At 54.8% G+C, this 13,584-nt stretch overlaps 33 non-coding genes across 33 annotated transcripts; 27 read left to right on the top strand and 6 right to left on the bottom strand.

Annotated features, from left to right (window-relative positions):
• Positions 1-324: 324 nt before the first annotated feature.
• Positions 325-395, top strand: Trnag-gcc. The gene has a single exon. It is a non-coding gene; the product is annotated as a tRNA-Gly (tRNA).
• A 293-nt stretch (positions 396-688) lies between these two features.
• Positions 689-761, top strand: Trnam-cau. Its single transcript has one exon. It is a non-coding gene; the product is annotated as a tRNA-Met (tRNA).
• A 281-nt stretch (positions 762-1,042) lies between these two features.
• Positions 1,043-1,114, top strand: Trnae-uuc. The gene has a single exon. It is a non-coding gene; the product is annotated as a tRNA-Glu (tRNA).
• A 198-nt stretch (positions 1,115-1,312) lies between these two features.
• Trnai-aau lies at positions 1,313-1,386 on the top strand. The gene has a single exon. It is a non-coding gene; the product is annotated as a tRNA-Ile (tRNA).
• A 586-nt stretch (positions 1,387-1,972) lies between these two features.
• Positions 1,973-2,044, bottom strand: Trnag-ucc. Its single transcript has one exon. It is a non-coding gene; the product is annotated as a tRNA-Gly (tRNA).
• A 341-nt stretch (positions 2,045-2,385) lies between these two features.
• Trnag-gcc lies at positions 2,386-2,456 on the top strand. Its single transcript has one exon. It is a non-coding gene; the product is annotated as a tRNA-Gly (tRNA).
• Positions 2,457-2,749: 293 nt separating this feature from the next.
• On the top strand, positions 2,750-2,822 carry Trnam-cau. The gene has a single exon. It is a non-coding gene; the product is annotated as a tRNA-Met (tRNA).
• Positions 2,823-3,103: 281 nt separating this feature from the next.
• Trnae-uuc lies at positions 3,104-3,175 on the top strand. The gene has a single exon. It is a non-coding gene; the product is annotated as a tRNA-Glu (tRNA).
• Positions 3,176-3,373: 198 nt separating this feature from the next.
• Trnai-aau lies at positions 3,374-3,447 on the top strand. Its single transcript has one exon. It is a non-coding gene; the product is annotated as a tRNA-Ile (tRNA).
• Positions 3,448-4,033: 586 nt separating this feature from the next.
• Positions 4,034-4,105, bottom strand: Trnag-ucc. Its single transcript has one exon. It is a non-coding gene; the product is annotated as a tRNA-Gly (tRNA).
• A 341-nt stretch (positions 4,106-4,446) lies between these two features.
• Positions 4,447-4,517, top strand: Trnag-gcc. The gene has a single exon. It is a non-coding gene; the product is annotated as a tRNA-Gly (tRNA).
• A 293-nt stretch (positions 4,518-4,810) lies between these two features.
• On the top strand, positions 4,811-4,883 carry Trnam-cau. The gene has a single exon. It is a non-coding gene; the product is annotated as a tRNA-Met (tRNA).
• A 281-nt stretch (positions 4,884-5,164) lies between these two features.
• On the top strand, positions 5,165-5,236 carry Trnae-uuc. The gene has a single exon. It is a non-coding gene; the product is annotated as a tRNA-Glu (tRNA).
• A 198-nt stretch (positions 5,237-5,434) lies between these two features.
• Positions 5,435-5,508, top strand: Trnai-aau. Its single transcript has one exon. It is a non-coding gene; the product is annotated as a tRNA-Ile (tRNA).
• Positions 5,509-6,094: 586 nt separating this feature from the next.
• Positions 6,095-6,166, bottom strand: Trnag-ucc. The gene has a single exon. It is a non-coding gene; the product is annotated as a tRNA-Gly (tRNA).
• A 331-nt stretch (positions 6,167-6,497) lies between these two features.
• On the top strand, positions 6,498-6,568 carry Trnag-gcc. Its single transcript has one exon. It is a non-coding gene; the product is annotated as a tRNA-Gly (tRNA).
• Positions 6,569-6,861: 293 nt separating this feature from the next.
• On the top strand, positions 6,862-6,934 carry Trnam-cau. The gene has a single exon. It is a non-coding gene; the product is annotated as a tRNA-Met (tRNA).
• Positions 6,935-7,215: 281 nt separating this feature from the next.
• Trnae-uuc lies at positions 7,216-7,287 on the top strand. The gene has a single exon. It is a non-coding gene; the product is annotated as a tRNA-Glu (tRNA).
• A 198-nt stretch (positions 7,288-7,485) lies between these two features.
• On the top strand, positions 7,486-7,559 carry Trnai-aau. Its single transcript has one exon. It is a non-coding gene; the product is annotated as a tRNA-Ile (tRNA).
• Positions 7,560-8,135: 576 nt separating this feature from the next.
• Positions 8,136-8,207, bottom strand: Trnag-ucc. The gene has a single exon. It is a non-coding gene; the product is annotated as a tRNA-Gly (tRNA).
• A 341-nt stretch (positions 8,208-8,548) lies between these two features.
• On the top strand, positions 8,549-8,619 carry Trnag-gcc. The gene has a single exon. It is a non-coding gene; the product is annotated as a tRNA-Gly (tRNA).
• A 293-nt stretch (positions 8,620-8,912) lies between these two features.
• Trnam-cau lies at positions 8,913-8,985 on the top strand. The gene has a single exon. It is a non-coding gene; the product is annotated as a tRNA-Met (tRNA).
• A 281-nt stretch (positions 8,986-9,266) lies between these two features.
• On the top strand, positions 9,267-9,338 carry Trnae-uuc. The gene has a single exon. It is a non-coding gene; the product is annotated as a tRNA-Glu (tRNA).
• A 198-nt stretch (positions 9,339-9,536) lies between these two features.
• Positions 9,537-9,610, top strand: Trnai-aau. Its single transcript has one exon. It is a non-coding gene; the product is annotated as a tRNA-Ile (tRNA).
• Positions 9,611-10,186: 576 nt separating this feature from the next.
• Trnag-ucc lies at positions 10,187-10,258 on the bottom strand. Its single transcript has one exon. It is a non-coding gene; the product is annotated as a tRNA-Gly (tRNA).
• A 341-nt stretch (positions 10,259-10,599) lies between these two features.
• Trnag-gcc lies at positions 10,600-10,670 on the top strand. Its single transcript has one exon. It is a non-coding gene; the product is annotated as a tRNA-Gly (tRNA).
• Positions 10,671-10,963: 293 nt separating this feature from the next.
• Trnam-cau lies at positions 10,964-11,036 on the top strand. Its single transcript has one exon. It is a non-coding gene; the product is annotated as a tRNA-Met (tRNA).
• Positions 11,037-11,317: 281 nt separating this feature from the next.
• Trnae-uuc lies at positions 11,318-11,389 on the top strand. Its single transcript has one exon. It is a non-coding gene; the product is annotated as a tRNA-Glu (tRNA).
• Positions 11,390-11,587: 198 nt separating this feature from the next.
• On the top strand, positions 11,588-11,661 carry Trnai-aau. Its single transcript has one exon. It is a non-coding gene; the product is annotated as a tRNA-Ile (tRNA).
• A 576-nt stretch (positions 11,662-12,237) lies between these two features.
• Trnag-ucc lies at positions 12,238-12,309 on the bottom strand. The gene has a single exon. It is a non-coding gene; the product is annotated as a tRNA-Gly (tRNA).
• A 341-nt stretch (positions 12,310-12,650) lies between these two features.
• Positions 12,651-12,721, top strand: Trnag-gcc. Its single transcript has one exon. It is a non-coding gene; the product is annotated as a tRNA-Gly (tRNA).
• Positions 12,722-13,014: 293 nt separating this feature from the next.
• Trnam-cau lies at positions 13,015-13,087 on the top strand. The gene has a single exon. It is a non-coding gene; the product is annotated as a tRNA-Met (tRNA).
• A 281-nt stretch (positions 13,088-13,368) lies between these two features.
• On the top strand, positions 13,369-13,440 carry Trnae-uuc. The gene has a single exon. It is a non-coding gene; the product is annotated as a tRNA-Glu (tRNA).
• Positions 13,441-13,584: the final 144 nt, after the last annotated feature.

Raw genomic sequence — 13,584 nt, 5'->3', positions numbered from 1 at the left:
CACCGCGCTGAGTCGGCTTCCCGCCTGTCGGCAGCGGCCGAAGGTGATCGTACCCGGCAGGCGCATTTCGAGGCAGGCTAGGGGAGCACATCCAGACGCATTCGGACAGCGTATCCGCGCACATTTCGCATCCTTTGGCAAGAGTCGGCGCCGGCGGCGCAAGAGTACGCAGAGGACCGCGTTCTGGCGGCATCTTTAAGCAGTGCAGTGCAGGATTCAGCGTCTGCAGCATCTTCTCCACAGAATGCTACGGCGCTTGACGGCAGTCCCACTTTCCCTTGAGACATCTGCTCGGGAAGCAGCGTGAAGGTACCGCTGGCCCGAGCATCGGTGGTTCAGTGGTAGAATGCTCGCCTGCCACGCGGGCGGCCCGGGTTCGATTCCCGGCCGATGCATCATTCTGTTTTTTCTCCGGTAGGGGTGCTGCGTGTCTTTCGCACTCGAACTGCGTGAGCCATGAGAATGAACCGCGGGATTCCGTGTGGAAAGAACCAATCATGCAGCGCGGACGACTGCTCGTTTGGACTCCTGCGTGCTATTGTACATACTGGCGTCGGCCTAGCATCGCAAGTTGCCTGCCGCGCCGTGAATGCACGTGTAGCAACAGAAAAAATGAGCCAGGGAGTGCAGACTCTCTACCACTTGTATTCGGTACTTACCAAGATTCCAGAAGGTCTAACGATCGCCTGCCTCGGTAGCGCAGTAGGCAGCGCGTAAGTCTCATAATCTTAAGGTCGTGAGTTCGATCCTCACCCGGGGCATCTAATTTTCTGTGACTGAAGGTGGTGCTGTTGCTAGGGCGCCAACTTATTTCTTGTTTGTTATCCGCAACGTTTCAACGCTTCAGCGGGAAAATGTTTACTTCCTGTTATTGCTACATACAGCTTCCCTATTCCTCTTCTCCCAGCAGAGCATGAAGCCAAAAGCATTGCTCTGCGACGTTTGAGGTGCGCGCCTTGCCAGTCAGTATGTGCAAAGATGCTCGCAAAGAGAGCGACAATGCGACAAGCGACCGTACGAACGGTCGAATGAAACGGCCGCATCCGGTGTGGTCTAGTGGCTAGGATACCTGGCTTTCACCCAGGAGGCCCGGGTTCGATTCCCGGTACCGGAACGGAATTTTTTCCACACGAATCGTGACAAGTTTGAGCTGTCCGAGCGGCCGTTTCCCGTCCTGCTCGCAATATAGCTACTGTTTCGTGACCGTCAGCAGAATATAGACTAGGGAAGCAGACACACGACGACCATAGGAATGGTGTATGGCTTCATGCCACCTGATTCCAGCGTAGGGCTGAGCAACTGCATCTGCCGAGGCCCGTTAGCTCAGTTGGTTAGAGCGTCGTGCTAATAACGCGAAGGTCGTGGGTTCGATCCCCCCACGGGCCACTTCTCTTTTACTACTGCGAAAAGGCAGCGCCGATTTCAGCTGGCGAGTGTGATGACCAAATGATCATCACCCTGCGTGGAAGTTGACAGAGGATCCGAACCCGACTCGTCGGGAAGCACTACAGCATTCACTCGGCAATGGCCATAATATCTTGAATACACTGGTTAGAGAAAATGAAAGAAAATGTCCGATTGCCGATGCGTAACAACTTTGGCCCTTGTCAGTACTTGGGCGGGTGAGCGCATGGGAACACAGGGCAGTATTGGCAGTTTTACTTCCTATTTTTGTTTCTCCTTTGTTTTCGGAGCTACAGCCCGATTCGGCCAGGGAGACGCCACCGTGAAATGAAGGGGGCGTGCTGTGTGTCCATCGCCTCGCCTCGCCTCTCCTTACCTCTCTCAGTCGTTTCTCGTGCTTGTCGTTTTGATATAGGCCGATTTGAGAGCGTCAGCTCTCGCGTCAGCTGAGCAAAGTCGAGACAAGTCGAGACACACTAAGGGCTGGTATGCAGCGAGTAAGAGGGCGAAAAAACAATAGTTTAAGAGCGCGTGGCAAAAGTACTCATACGCGAAATTAAAAGCCTGCTGCGGTGGCCGGGAATCGAACCCGGATCAACTGCTTGGAAGGCAACTATGCTGACCATTACACCACCACCGCACAAGCGAGCGCCCCGCCACCGCGCTGAGTCGGCTTCCCGCCTGTCGGCAGCGGCCGAAGGTGATCGTACCCGGCAGGCGCATTTCGAGGCAGGCTAGGGGAGCACATCCAGACGCATTCGGACAGCGTATCCGCGCACATTTCGCATCCTTTGGCAAGAGTCGGCGCCGGCGGCGCAAGAGTACGCAGAGGACCGCGTTCTGGCGGCATCTTTAAGCAGTGCAGTGCAGGATTCAGCGTCTGCAGCATCTTCTCCACAGAATGCTACGGCGCTTGACGGCAGTCCCACTTTCCCTTGAGACATCTGCTCGGGAAGCAGCGTGAAGGTACCGCTGGCCCGAGCATCGGTGGTTCAGTGGTAGAATGCTCGCCTGCCACGCGGGCGGCCCGGGTTCGATTCCCGGCCGATGCATCATTCTGTTTTTTCTCCGGTAGGGGTGCTGCGTGTCTTTCGCACTCGAACTGCGTGAGCCATGAGAATGAACCGCGGGATTCCGTGTGGAAAGAACCAATCATGCAGCGCGGACGACTGCTCGTTTGGACTCCTGCGTGCTATTGTACATACTGGCGTCGGCCTAGCATCGCAAGTTGCCTGCCGCGCCGTGAATGCACGTGTAGCAACAGAAAAAATGAGCCAGGGAGTGCAGACTCTCTACCACTTGTATTCGGTACTTACCAAGATTCCAGAAGGTCTAACGATCGCCTGCCTCGGTAGCGCAGTAGGCAGCGCGTAAGTCTCATAATCTTAAGGTCGTGAGTTCGATCCTCACCCGGGGCATCTAATTTTCTGTGACTGAAGGTGGTGCTGTTGCTAGGGCGCCAACTTATTTCTTGTTTGTTATCCGCAACGTTTCAACGCTTCAGCGGGAAAATGTTTACTTCCTGTTATTGCTACATACAGCTTCCCTATTCCTCTTCTTCCAGCAGAGCATGAAGCCAAAAGCATTGCTCTGCGACGTTTGAGGTGCGCGCCTTGCCAGTCAGTATGTGCAAAGATGCTCGCAAAGAGAGCGACAATGCGACAAGCGACCGTACGAACGGTCGAATGAAACGGCCGCATCCGGTGTGGTCTAGTGGCTAGGATACCTGGCTTTCACCCAGGAGGCCCGGGTTCGATTCCCGGTACCGGAACGGAATTTTTTCCACACGAATCGTGACAAGTTTGAGCTGTCCGAGCGGCCGTTTCCCGTCCTGCTCGCAATATAGCTACTGTTTCGTGACCGTCAGCAGAATATAGACTAGGGAAGCAGACACACGACGACCATAGGAATGGTGTATGGCTTCATGCCACCTGATTCCAGCGTAGGGCTGAGCAACTGCATCTGCCGAGGCCCGTTAGCTCAGTTGGTTAGAGCGTCGTGCTAATAACGCGAAGGTCGTGGGTTCGATCCCCCCACGGGCCACTTCTCTTTTACTACTGCGAAAAGGCAGCGCCGATTTCAGCTGGCGAGTGTGATGACCAAATGATCATCACCCTGCGTGGAAGTTGACAGAGGATCCGAACCCGACTCGTCGGGAAGCACTACAGCATTCACTCGGCAATGGCCATAATATCTTGAATACACTGGTTAGAGAAAATGAAAGAAAATGTCCGATTGCCGATGCGTAACAACTTTGGCCCTTGTCAGTACTTGGGCGGGTGAGCGCATGGGAACACAGGGCAGTATTGGCAGTTTTACTTCCTATTTTTGTTTCTCCTTTGTTTTCGGAGCTACAGCCCGATTCGGCCAGGGAGACGCCACCGTGAAATGAAGGGGGCGTGCTGTGTGTCCATCGCCTCGCCTCGCCTCTCCTTACCTCTCTCAGTCGTTTCTCGTGCTTGTCGTTTTGATATAGGCCGATTTGAGAGCGTCAGCTCTCGCGTCAGCTGAGCAAAGTCGAGACAAGTCGAGACACACTAAGGGCTGGTATGCAGCGAGTAAGAGGGCGAAAAAACAATAGTTTAAGAGCGCGTGGCAAAAGTACTCATACGCGAAATTAAAAGCCTGCTGCGGTGGCCGGGAATCGAACCCGGATCAACTGCTTGGAAGGCAACTATGCTGACCATTACACCACCACCGCACAAGCGAGCGCCCCGCCACCGCGCTGAGTCGGCTTCCCGCCTGTCGGCAGCGGCCGAAGGTGATCGTACCCGGCAGGCGCATTTCGAGGCAGGCTAGGGGAGCACATCCAGACGCATTCGGACAGCGTATCCGCGCACATTTCGCATCCTTTGGCAAGAGTCGGCGCCGGCGGCGCAAGAGTACGCAGAGGACCGCGTTCTGGCGGCATCTTTAAGCAGTGCAGTGCAGGATTCAGCGTCTGCAGCATCTTCTCCACAGAATGCTACGGCGCTTGACGGCAGTCCCACTTTCCCTTGAGACATCTGCTCGGGAAGCAGCGTGAAGGTACCGCTGGCCCGAGCATCGGTGGTTCAGTGGTAGAATGCTCGCCTGCCACGCGGGCGGCCCGGGTTCGATTCCCGGCCGATGCATCATTCTGTTTTTTCTCCGGTAGGGGTGCTGCGTGTCTTTCGCACTCGAACTGCGTGAGCCATGAGAATGAACCGCGGGATTCCGTGTGGAAAGAACCAATCATGCAGCGCGGACGACTGCTCGTTTGGACTCCTGCGTGCTATTGTACATACTGGCGTCGGCCTAGCATCGCAAGTTGCCTGCCGCGCCGTGAATGCACGTGTAGCAACAGAAAAAATGAGCCAGGGAGTGCAGACTCTCTACCACTTGTATTCGGTACTTACCAAGATTCCAGAAGGTCTAACGATCGCCTGCCTCGGTAGCGCAGTAGGCAGCGCGTAAGTCTCATAATCTTAAGGTCGTGAGTTCGATCCTCACCCGGGGCATCTAATTTTCTGTGACTGAAGGTGGTGCTGTTGCTAGGGCGCCAACTTATTTCTTGTTTGTTATCCGCAACGTTTCAACGCTTCAGCGGGAAAATGTTTACTTCCTGTTATTGCTACATACAGCTTCCCTATTCCTCTTCTCCCAGCAGAGCATGAAGCCAAAAGCATTGCTCTGCGACGTTTGAGGTGCGCGCCTTGCCAGTCAGTATGTGCAAAGATGCTCGCAAAGAGAGCGACAATGCGACAAGCGACCGTACGAACGGTCGAATGAAACGGCCGCATCCGGTGTGGTCTAGTGGCTAGGATACCTGGCTTTCACCCAGGAGGCCCGGGTTCGATTCCCGGTACCGGAACGGAATTTTTTCCACACGAATCGTGACAAGTTTGAGCTGTCCGAGCGGCCGTTTCCCGTCCTGCTCGCAATATAGCTACTGTTTCGTGACCGTCAGCAGAATATAGACTAGGGAAGCAGACACACGACGACCATAGGAATGGTGTATGGCTTCATGCCACCTGATTCCAGCGTAGGGCTGAGCAACTGCATCTGCCGAGGCCCGTTAGCTCAGTTGGTTAGAGCGTCGTGCTAATAACGCGAAGGTCGTGGGTTCGATCCCCCCACGGGCCACTTCTCTTTTACTACTGCGAAAAGGCAGCGCCGATTTCAGCTGGCGAGTGTGATGACCAAATGATCATCACCCTGCGTGGAAGTTGACAGAGGATCCGAACCCGACTCGTCGGGAAGCACTACAGCATTCACTCGGCAATGGCCATAATATCTTGAATACACTGGTTAGAGAAAATGAAAGAAAATGTCCGATTGCCGATGCGTAACAACTTTGGCCCTTGTCAGTACTTGGGCGGGTGAGCGCATGGGAACACAGGGCAGTATTGGCAGTTTTACTTCCTATTTTTGTTTCTCCTTTGTTTTCGGAGCTACAGCCCGATTCGGCCAGGGAGACGCCACCGTGAAATGAAGGGGGCGTGCTGTGTGTCCATCGCCTCGCCTCGCCTCTCCTTACCTCTCTCAGTCGTTTCTCGTGCTTGTCGTTTTGATATAGGCCGATTTGAGAGCGTCAGCTCTCGCGTCAGCTGAGCAAAGTCGAGACAAGTCGAGACACACTAAGGGCTGGTATGCAGCGAGTAAGAGGGCGAAAAAACAATAGTTTAAGAGCGCGTGGCAAAAGTACTCATACGCGAAATTAAAAGCCTGCTGCGGTGGCCGGGAATCGAACCCGGATCAACTGCTTGGAAGGCAACTATGCTGACCATTACACCACCACCGCACAAGCGAGCGCCCCGCCACCGCGCTGAGTCGGCTTCCCGCCTGTCGGCAGCGGCCGAAGGTGATCGTACCCGGCAGGCGCATTTCGAGGCAGGCTAGGGGAGCACATCCAGACGCATTCGGACAGCGTATCCGCGCACATTTCGCATCCTTCGGCGCCGGCGGCGCAAGAGTACGCAGAGGACCGCGTTCTGGCGGCATCTTTAAGCAGTGCAGTGCAGGATTCAGCGTCTGCAGCATCTTCTCCACAGAATGCTACGGCGCTTGACGGCAGTCCCACTTTCCCTTGAGACATCTGCTCGGGAAGCAGCGTGAAGGTACCGCTGGCCCGAGCATCGGTGGTTCAGTGGTAGAATGCTCGCCTGCCACGCGGGCGGCCCGGGTTCGATTCCCGGCCGATGCATCATTTTGTTTTTTCTCCGGTAGGGGTGCTGCGTGTCTTTCGCACTCGAACTGCGTGAGCCATGAGAATGAACCGCGGGATTCCGTGTGGAAAGAACCAATCATGCAGCGCGGACGACTGCTCGTTTGGACTCCTGCGTGCTATTGTACATACTGGCGTCGGCCTAGCATCGCAAGTTGCCTGCCGCGCCGTGAATGCACGTGTAGCAACAGAAAAAATGAGCCAGGGAGTGCAGACTCTCTACCACTTGTATTCGGTACTTACCAAGATTCCAGAAGGTCTAACGATCGCCTGCCTCGGTAGCGCAGTAGGCAGCGCGTAAGTCTCATAATCTTAAGGTCGTGAGTTCGATCCTCACCCGGGGCATCTAATTTTCTGTGACTGAAGGTGGTGCTGTTGCTAGGGCGCCAACTTATTTCTTGTTTGTTATCCGCAACGTTTCAACGCTTCAGCGGGAAAATGTTTACTTCCTGTTATTGCTACATACAGCTTCCCTATTCCTCTTCTCCCAGCAGAGCATGAAGCCAAAAGCATTGCTCTGCGACGTTTGAGGTGCGCGCCTTGCCAGTCAGTATGTGCAAAGATGCTCGCAAAGAGAGCGACAATGCGACAAGCGACCGTACGAACGGTCGAATGAAACGGCCGCATCCGGTGTGGTCTAGTGGCTAGGATACCTGGCTTTCACCCAGGAGGCCCGGGTTCGATTCCCGGTACCGGAACGGAATTTTTTCCACACGAATCGTGACAAGTTTGAGCTGTCCGAGCGGCCGTTTCCCGTCCTGCTCGCAATATAGCTACTGTTTCGTGACCGTCAGCAGAATATAGACTAGGGAAGCAGACACACGACGACCATAGGAATGGTGTATGGCTTCATGCCACCTGATTCCAGCGTAGGGCTGAGCAACTGCATCTGCCGAGGCCCGTTAGCTCAGTTGGTTAGAGCGTCGTGCTAATAACGCGAAGGTCGTGGGTTCGATCCCCCCACGGGCCACTTCTCTTTTACTACTGCGAAAAGGCAGCGCCGATTTCAGCTGGCGAGTGTGATGACCAAATGATCATCACCCTGCGTGGAAGTTGACAGAGGATCCGAACCCGACTCGTCGGGAAGCACTACAGCATTCACTCGGCAATGGCCATAATATCTTGAATACACTGGTTAGAGAAAATGTCCGATTGCCGATGCGTAACAACTTTGGCCCTTGTCAGTACTTGGGCGGGTGAGCGCATGGGAACACAGGGCAGTATTGGCAGTTTTACTTCCTATTTTTGTTTCTCCTTTGTTTTCGGAGCTACAGCCCGATTCGGCCAGGGAGACGCCACCGTGAAATGAAGGGGGCGTGCTGTGTGTCCATCGCCTCGCCTCGCCTCTCCTTACCTCTCTCAGTCGTTTCTCGTGCTTGTCGTTTTGATATAGGCCGATTTGAGAGCGTCAGCTCTCGCGTCAGCTGAGCAAAGTCGAGACAAGTCGAGACACACTAAGGGCTGGTATGCAGCGAGTAAGAGGGCGAAAAAACAATAGTTTAAGAGCGCGTGGCAAAAGTACTCATACGCGAAATTAAAAGCCTGCTGCGGTGGCCGGGAATCGAACCCGGATCAACTGCTTGGAAGGCAACTATGCTGACCATTACACCACCACCGCACAAGCGAGCGCCCCGCCACCGCGCTGAGTCGGCTTCCCGCCTGTCGGCAGCGGCCGAAGGTGATCGTACCCGGCAGGCGCATTTCGAGGCAGGCTAGGGGAGCACATCCAGACGCATTCGGACAGCGTATCCGCGCACATTTCGCATCCTTTGGCAAGAGTCGGCGCCGGCGGCGCAAGAGTACGCAGAGGACCGCGTTCTGGCGGCATCTTTAAGCAGTGCAGTGCAGGATTCAGCGTCTGCAGCATCTTCTCCACAGAATGCTACGGCGCTTGACGGCAGTCCCACTTTCCCTTGAGACATCTGCTCGGGAAGCAGCGTGAAGGTACCGCTGGCCCGAGCATCGGTGGTTCAGTGGTAGAATGCTCGCCTGCCACGCGGGCGGCCCGGGTTCGATTCCCGGCCGATGCATCATTTTGTTTTTTCTCCGGTAGGGGTGCTGCGTGTCTTTCGCACTCGAACTGCGTGAGCCATGAGAATGAACCGCGGGATTCCGTGTGGAAAGAACCAATCATGCAGCGCGGACGACTGCTCGTTTGGACTCCTGCGTGCTATTGTACATACTGGCGTCGGCCTAGCATCGCAAGTTGCCTGCCGCGCCGTGAATGCACGTGTAGCAACAGAAAAAATGAGCCAGGGAGTGCAGACTCTCTACCACTTGTATTCGGTACTTACCAAGATTCCAGAAGGTCTAACGATCGCCTGCCTCGGTAGCGCAGTAGGCAGCGCGTAAGTCTCATAATCTTAAGGTCGTGAGTTCGATCCTCACCCGGGGCATCTAATTTTCTGTGACTGAAGGTGGTGCTGTTGCTAGGGCGCCAACTTATTTCTTGTTTGTTATCCGCAACGTTTCAACGCTTCAGCGGGAAAATGTTTACTTCCTGTTATTGCTACATACAGCTTCCCTATTCCTCTTCTCCCAGCAGAGCATGAAGCCAAAAGCATTGCTCTGCGACGTTTGAGGTGCGCGCCTTGCCAGTCAGTATGTGCAAAGATGCTCGCAAAGAGAGCGACAATGCGACAAGCGACCGTACGAACGGTCGAATGAAACGGCCGCATCCGGTGTGGTCTAGTGGCTAGGATACCTGGCTTTCACCCAGGAGGCCCGGGTTCGATTCCCGGTACCGGAACGGAATTTTTTCCACACGAATCGTGACAAGTTTGAGCTGTCCGAGCGGCCGTTTCCCGTCCTGCTCGCAATATAGCTACTGTTTCGTGACCGTCAGCAGAATATAGACTAGGGAAGCAGACACACGACGACCATAGGAATGGTGTATGGCTTCATGCCACCTGATTCCAGCGTAGGGCTGAGCAACTGCATCTGCCGAGGCCCGTTAGCTCAGTTGGTTAGAGCGTCGTGCTAATAACGCGAAGGTCGTGGGTTCGATCCCCCCACGGGCCACTTCTCTTTTACTACTGCGAAAAGGCAGCGCCGATTTCAGCTGGCGAGTGTGATGACCAAATGATCATCACCCTGCGTGGAAGTTGACAGAGGATCCGAACCCGACTCGTCGGGAAGCACTACAGCATTCACTCGGCAATGGCCATAATATCTTGAATACACTGGTTAGAGAAAATGTCCGATTGCCGATGCGTAACAACTTTGGCCCTTGTCAGTACTTGGGCGGGTGAGCGCATGGGAACACAGGGCAGTATTGGCAGTTTTAATTCCTATTTTTGTTTCTCCTTTGTTTTCGGAGCTACAGCCCGATTCGGCCAGGGAGACGCCACCGTGAAATGAAGGGGGCGTGCTGTGTGTCCATCGCCTCGCCTCGCCTCTCCTTACCTCTCTCAGTCGTTTCTCGTGCTTGTCGTTTTGATATAGGCCGATTTGAGAGCGTCAGCTCTCGCGTCAGCTGAGCAAAGTCGAGACAAGTCGAGACACACTAAGGGCTGGTATGCAGCGAGTAAGAGGGCGAAAAAACAATAGTTTAAGAGCGCGTGGCAAAAGTACTCATACGCGAAATTAAAAGCCTGCTGCGGTGGCCGGGAATCGAACCCGGATCAACTGCTTGGAAGGCAACTATGCTGACCATTACACCACCACCGCACAAGCGAGCGCCCCGCCACCGCGCTGAGTCGGCTTCCCGCCTGTCGGCAGCGGCCGAAGGTGATCGTACCCGGCAGGCGCATTTCGAGGCAGGCTAGGGGAGCACATCCAGACGCATTCGGACAGCGTATCCGCGCACATTTCGCATCCTTTGGCAAGAGTCGGCGCCGGCGGCGCAAGAGTACGCAGAGGACCGCGTTCTGGCGGCATCTTTAAGCAGTGCAGTGCAGGATTCAGCGTCTGCAGCATCTTCTCCACAGAATGCTACGGCGCTTGACGGCAGTCCCACTTTCCCTTGAGACATCTGCTCGGGAAGCAGCGTGAAGGTACCGCTGGCCCGAGCATCGGTGGTTCAGTGGTAGAATGCTCGCCTGCCACGCGGGCGGCCCGGGTTCGATTCCCGGCCGATGCATCATTTTGTTTTTTCTCCGGTAGGGGTGCTGCGTGTCTTTCGCACTCGAACTGCGTGAGCCATGAGAATGAACCGCGGGATTCCGTGTGGAAAGAACCAATCATGCAGCGCGGACGACTGCTCGTTTGGACTCCTGCGTGCTATTGTACATACTGGCGTCGGCCTAGCATCGCAAGTTGCCTGCCGCGCCGTGAATGCACGTGTAGCAACAGAAAAAATGAGCCAGGGAGTGCAGACTCTCTACCACTTGTATTCGGTACTTACCAAGATTCCAGAAGGTCTAACGATCGCCTGCCTCGGTAGCGCAGTAGGCAGCGCGTAAGTCTCATAATCTTAAGGTCGTGAGTTCGATCCTCACCCGGGGCATCTAATTTTCTGTGACTGAAGGTGGTGCTGTTGCTAGGGCGCCAACTTATTTCTTGTTTGTTATCCGCAACGTTTCAACGCTTCAGCGGGAAAATGTTTACTTCCTGTTATTGCTACATACAGCTTCCCTATTCCTCTTCTCCCAGCAGAGCATGAAGCCAAAAGCATTGCTCTGCGACGTTTGAGGTGCGCGCCTTGCCAGTCAGTATGTGCAAAGATGCTCGCAAAGAGAGCGACAATGCGACAAGCGACCGTACGAACGGTCGAATGAAACGGCCGCATCCGGTGTGGTCTAGTGGCTAGGATACCTGGCTTTCACCCAGGAGGCCCGGGTTCGATTCCCGGTACCGGAACGGAATTTTTTCCACACGAATCGTGACAAGTTTGAGCTGTCCGAGCGGCCGTTTCCCGTCCTGCTCGCAATATAGCTACTGTTTCGTGACCGTCAGCAGAATATAGACTAGGGAAGCAGACACACGACGACCATAGGAATGGTGTATGGCTTCATGCCACCTGATTCCAGCGTAGGGCTGAGCAACTGCATCTGCCGAGGCCCGTTAGCTCAGTTGGTTAGAGCGTCGTGCTAATAACGCGAAGGTCGTGGGTTCGATCCCCCCACGGGCCACTTCTCTTTTACTACTGCGAAAAGGCAGCGCCGATTTCAGCTGGCGAGTGTGATGACCAAATGATCATCACCCTGCGTGGAAGTTGACAGAGGATCCGAACCCGACTCGTCGGGAAGCACTACAGCATTCACTCGGCAATGGCCATAATATCTTGAATACACTGGTTAGAGAAAATGTCCGATTGCCGATGCGTAACAACTTTGGCCCTTGTCAGTACTTGGGCGGGTGAGCGCATGGGAACACAGGGCAGTATTGGCAGTTTTACTTCCTATTTTTGTTTCTCCTTTGTTTTCGGAGCTACAGCCCGATTCGGCCAGGGAGACGCCACCGTGAAATGAAGGGGGCGTGCTGTGTGTCCATCGCCTCGCCTCGCCTCTCCTTACCTCTCTCAGTCGTTTCTCGTGCTTGTCGTTTTGATATAGGCCGATTTGAGAGCGTCAGCTCTCGCGTCAGCTGAGCAAAGTCGAGACAAGTCGAGACACACTAAGGGCTGGTATGCAGCGAGTAAGAGGGCGAAAAAACAATAGTTTAAGAGCGCGTGGCAAAAGTACTCATACGCGAAATTAAAAGCCTGCTGCGGTGGCCGGGAATCGAACCCGGATCAACTGCTTGGAAGGCAACTATGCTGACCATTACACCACCACCGCACAAGCGAGCGCCCCGCCACCGCGCTGAGTCGGCTTCCCGCCTGTCGGCAGCGGCCGAAGGTGATCGTACCCGGCAGGCGCATTTCGAGGCAGGCTAGGGGAGCACATCCAGACGCATTCGGACAGCGTATCCGCGCACATTTCGCATCCTTTGGCAAGAGTCGGCGCCGGCGGCGCAAGAGTACGCAGAGGACCGCGTTCTGGCGGCATCTTTAAGCAGTGCAGTGCAGGATTCAGCGTCTGCAGCATCTTCTCCACAGAATGCTACGGCGCTTGACGGCAGTCCCACTTTCCCTTGAGACATCTGCTCGGGAAGCAGCGTGAAGGTACCGCTGGCCCGAGCATCGGTGGTTCAGTGGTAGAATGCTCGCCTGCCACGCGGGCGGCCCGGGTTCGATTCCCGGCCGATGCATCATTTTGTTTTTTCTCCGGTAGGGGTGCTGCGTGTCTTTCGCACTCGAACTGCGTGAGCCATGAGAATGAACCGCGGGATTCCGTGTGGAAAGAACCAATCATGCAGCGCGGACGACTGCTCGTTTGGACTCCTGCGTGCTATTGTACATACTGGCGTCGGCCTAGCATCGCAAGTTGCCTGCCGCGCCGTGAATGCACGTGTAGCAACAGAAAAAATGAGCCAGGGAGTGCAGACTCTCTACCACTTGTATTCGGTACTTACCAAGATTCCAGAAGGTCTAACGATCGCCTGCCTCGGTAGCGCAGTAGGCAGCGCGTAAGTCTCATAATCTTAAGGTCGTGAGTTCGATCCTCACCCGGGGCATCTAATTTTCTGTGACTGAAGGTGGTGCTGTTGCTAGGGCGCCAACTTATTTCTTGTTTGTTATCCGCAACGTTTCAACGCTTCAGCGGGAAAATGTTTACTTCCTGTTATTGCTACATACAGCTTCCCTATTCCTCTTCTCCCAGCAGAGCATGAAGCCAAAAGCATTGCTCTGCGACGTTTGAGGTGCGCGCCTTGCCAGTCAGTATGTGCAAAGATGCTCGCAAAGAGAGCGACAATGCGACAAGCGACCGTACGAACGGTCGAATGAAACGGCCGCATCCGGTGTGGTCTAGTGGCTAGGATACCTGGCTTTCACCCAGGAGGCCCGGGTTCGATTCCCGGTACCGGAACGGAATTTTTTCCACACGAATCGTGACAAGTTTGAGCTGTCCGAGCGGCCGTTTCCCGTCCTGCTCGCAATATAGCTACTGTTTCGTGACCGTCAGCAGAATATAGACTAGGGAAGCAGACACACGACGACCATAGGAATGGTG

This window comes from Schistocerca americana, unplaced genomic scaffold (assembly GCF_021461395.2).
Source record: "Schistocerca americana isolate TAMUIC-IGC-003095 unplaced genomic scaffold, iqSchAmer2.1 HiC_scaffold_133, whole genome shotgun sequence".
NCBI lineage: Eukaryota > Metazoa > Arthropoda > Insecta > Orthoptera > Acrididae > Schistocerca > Schistocerca americana.
This window is presented reverse-complemented; position numbering and strand designations above follow the sequence as displayed.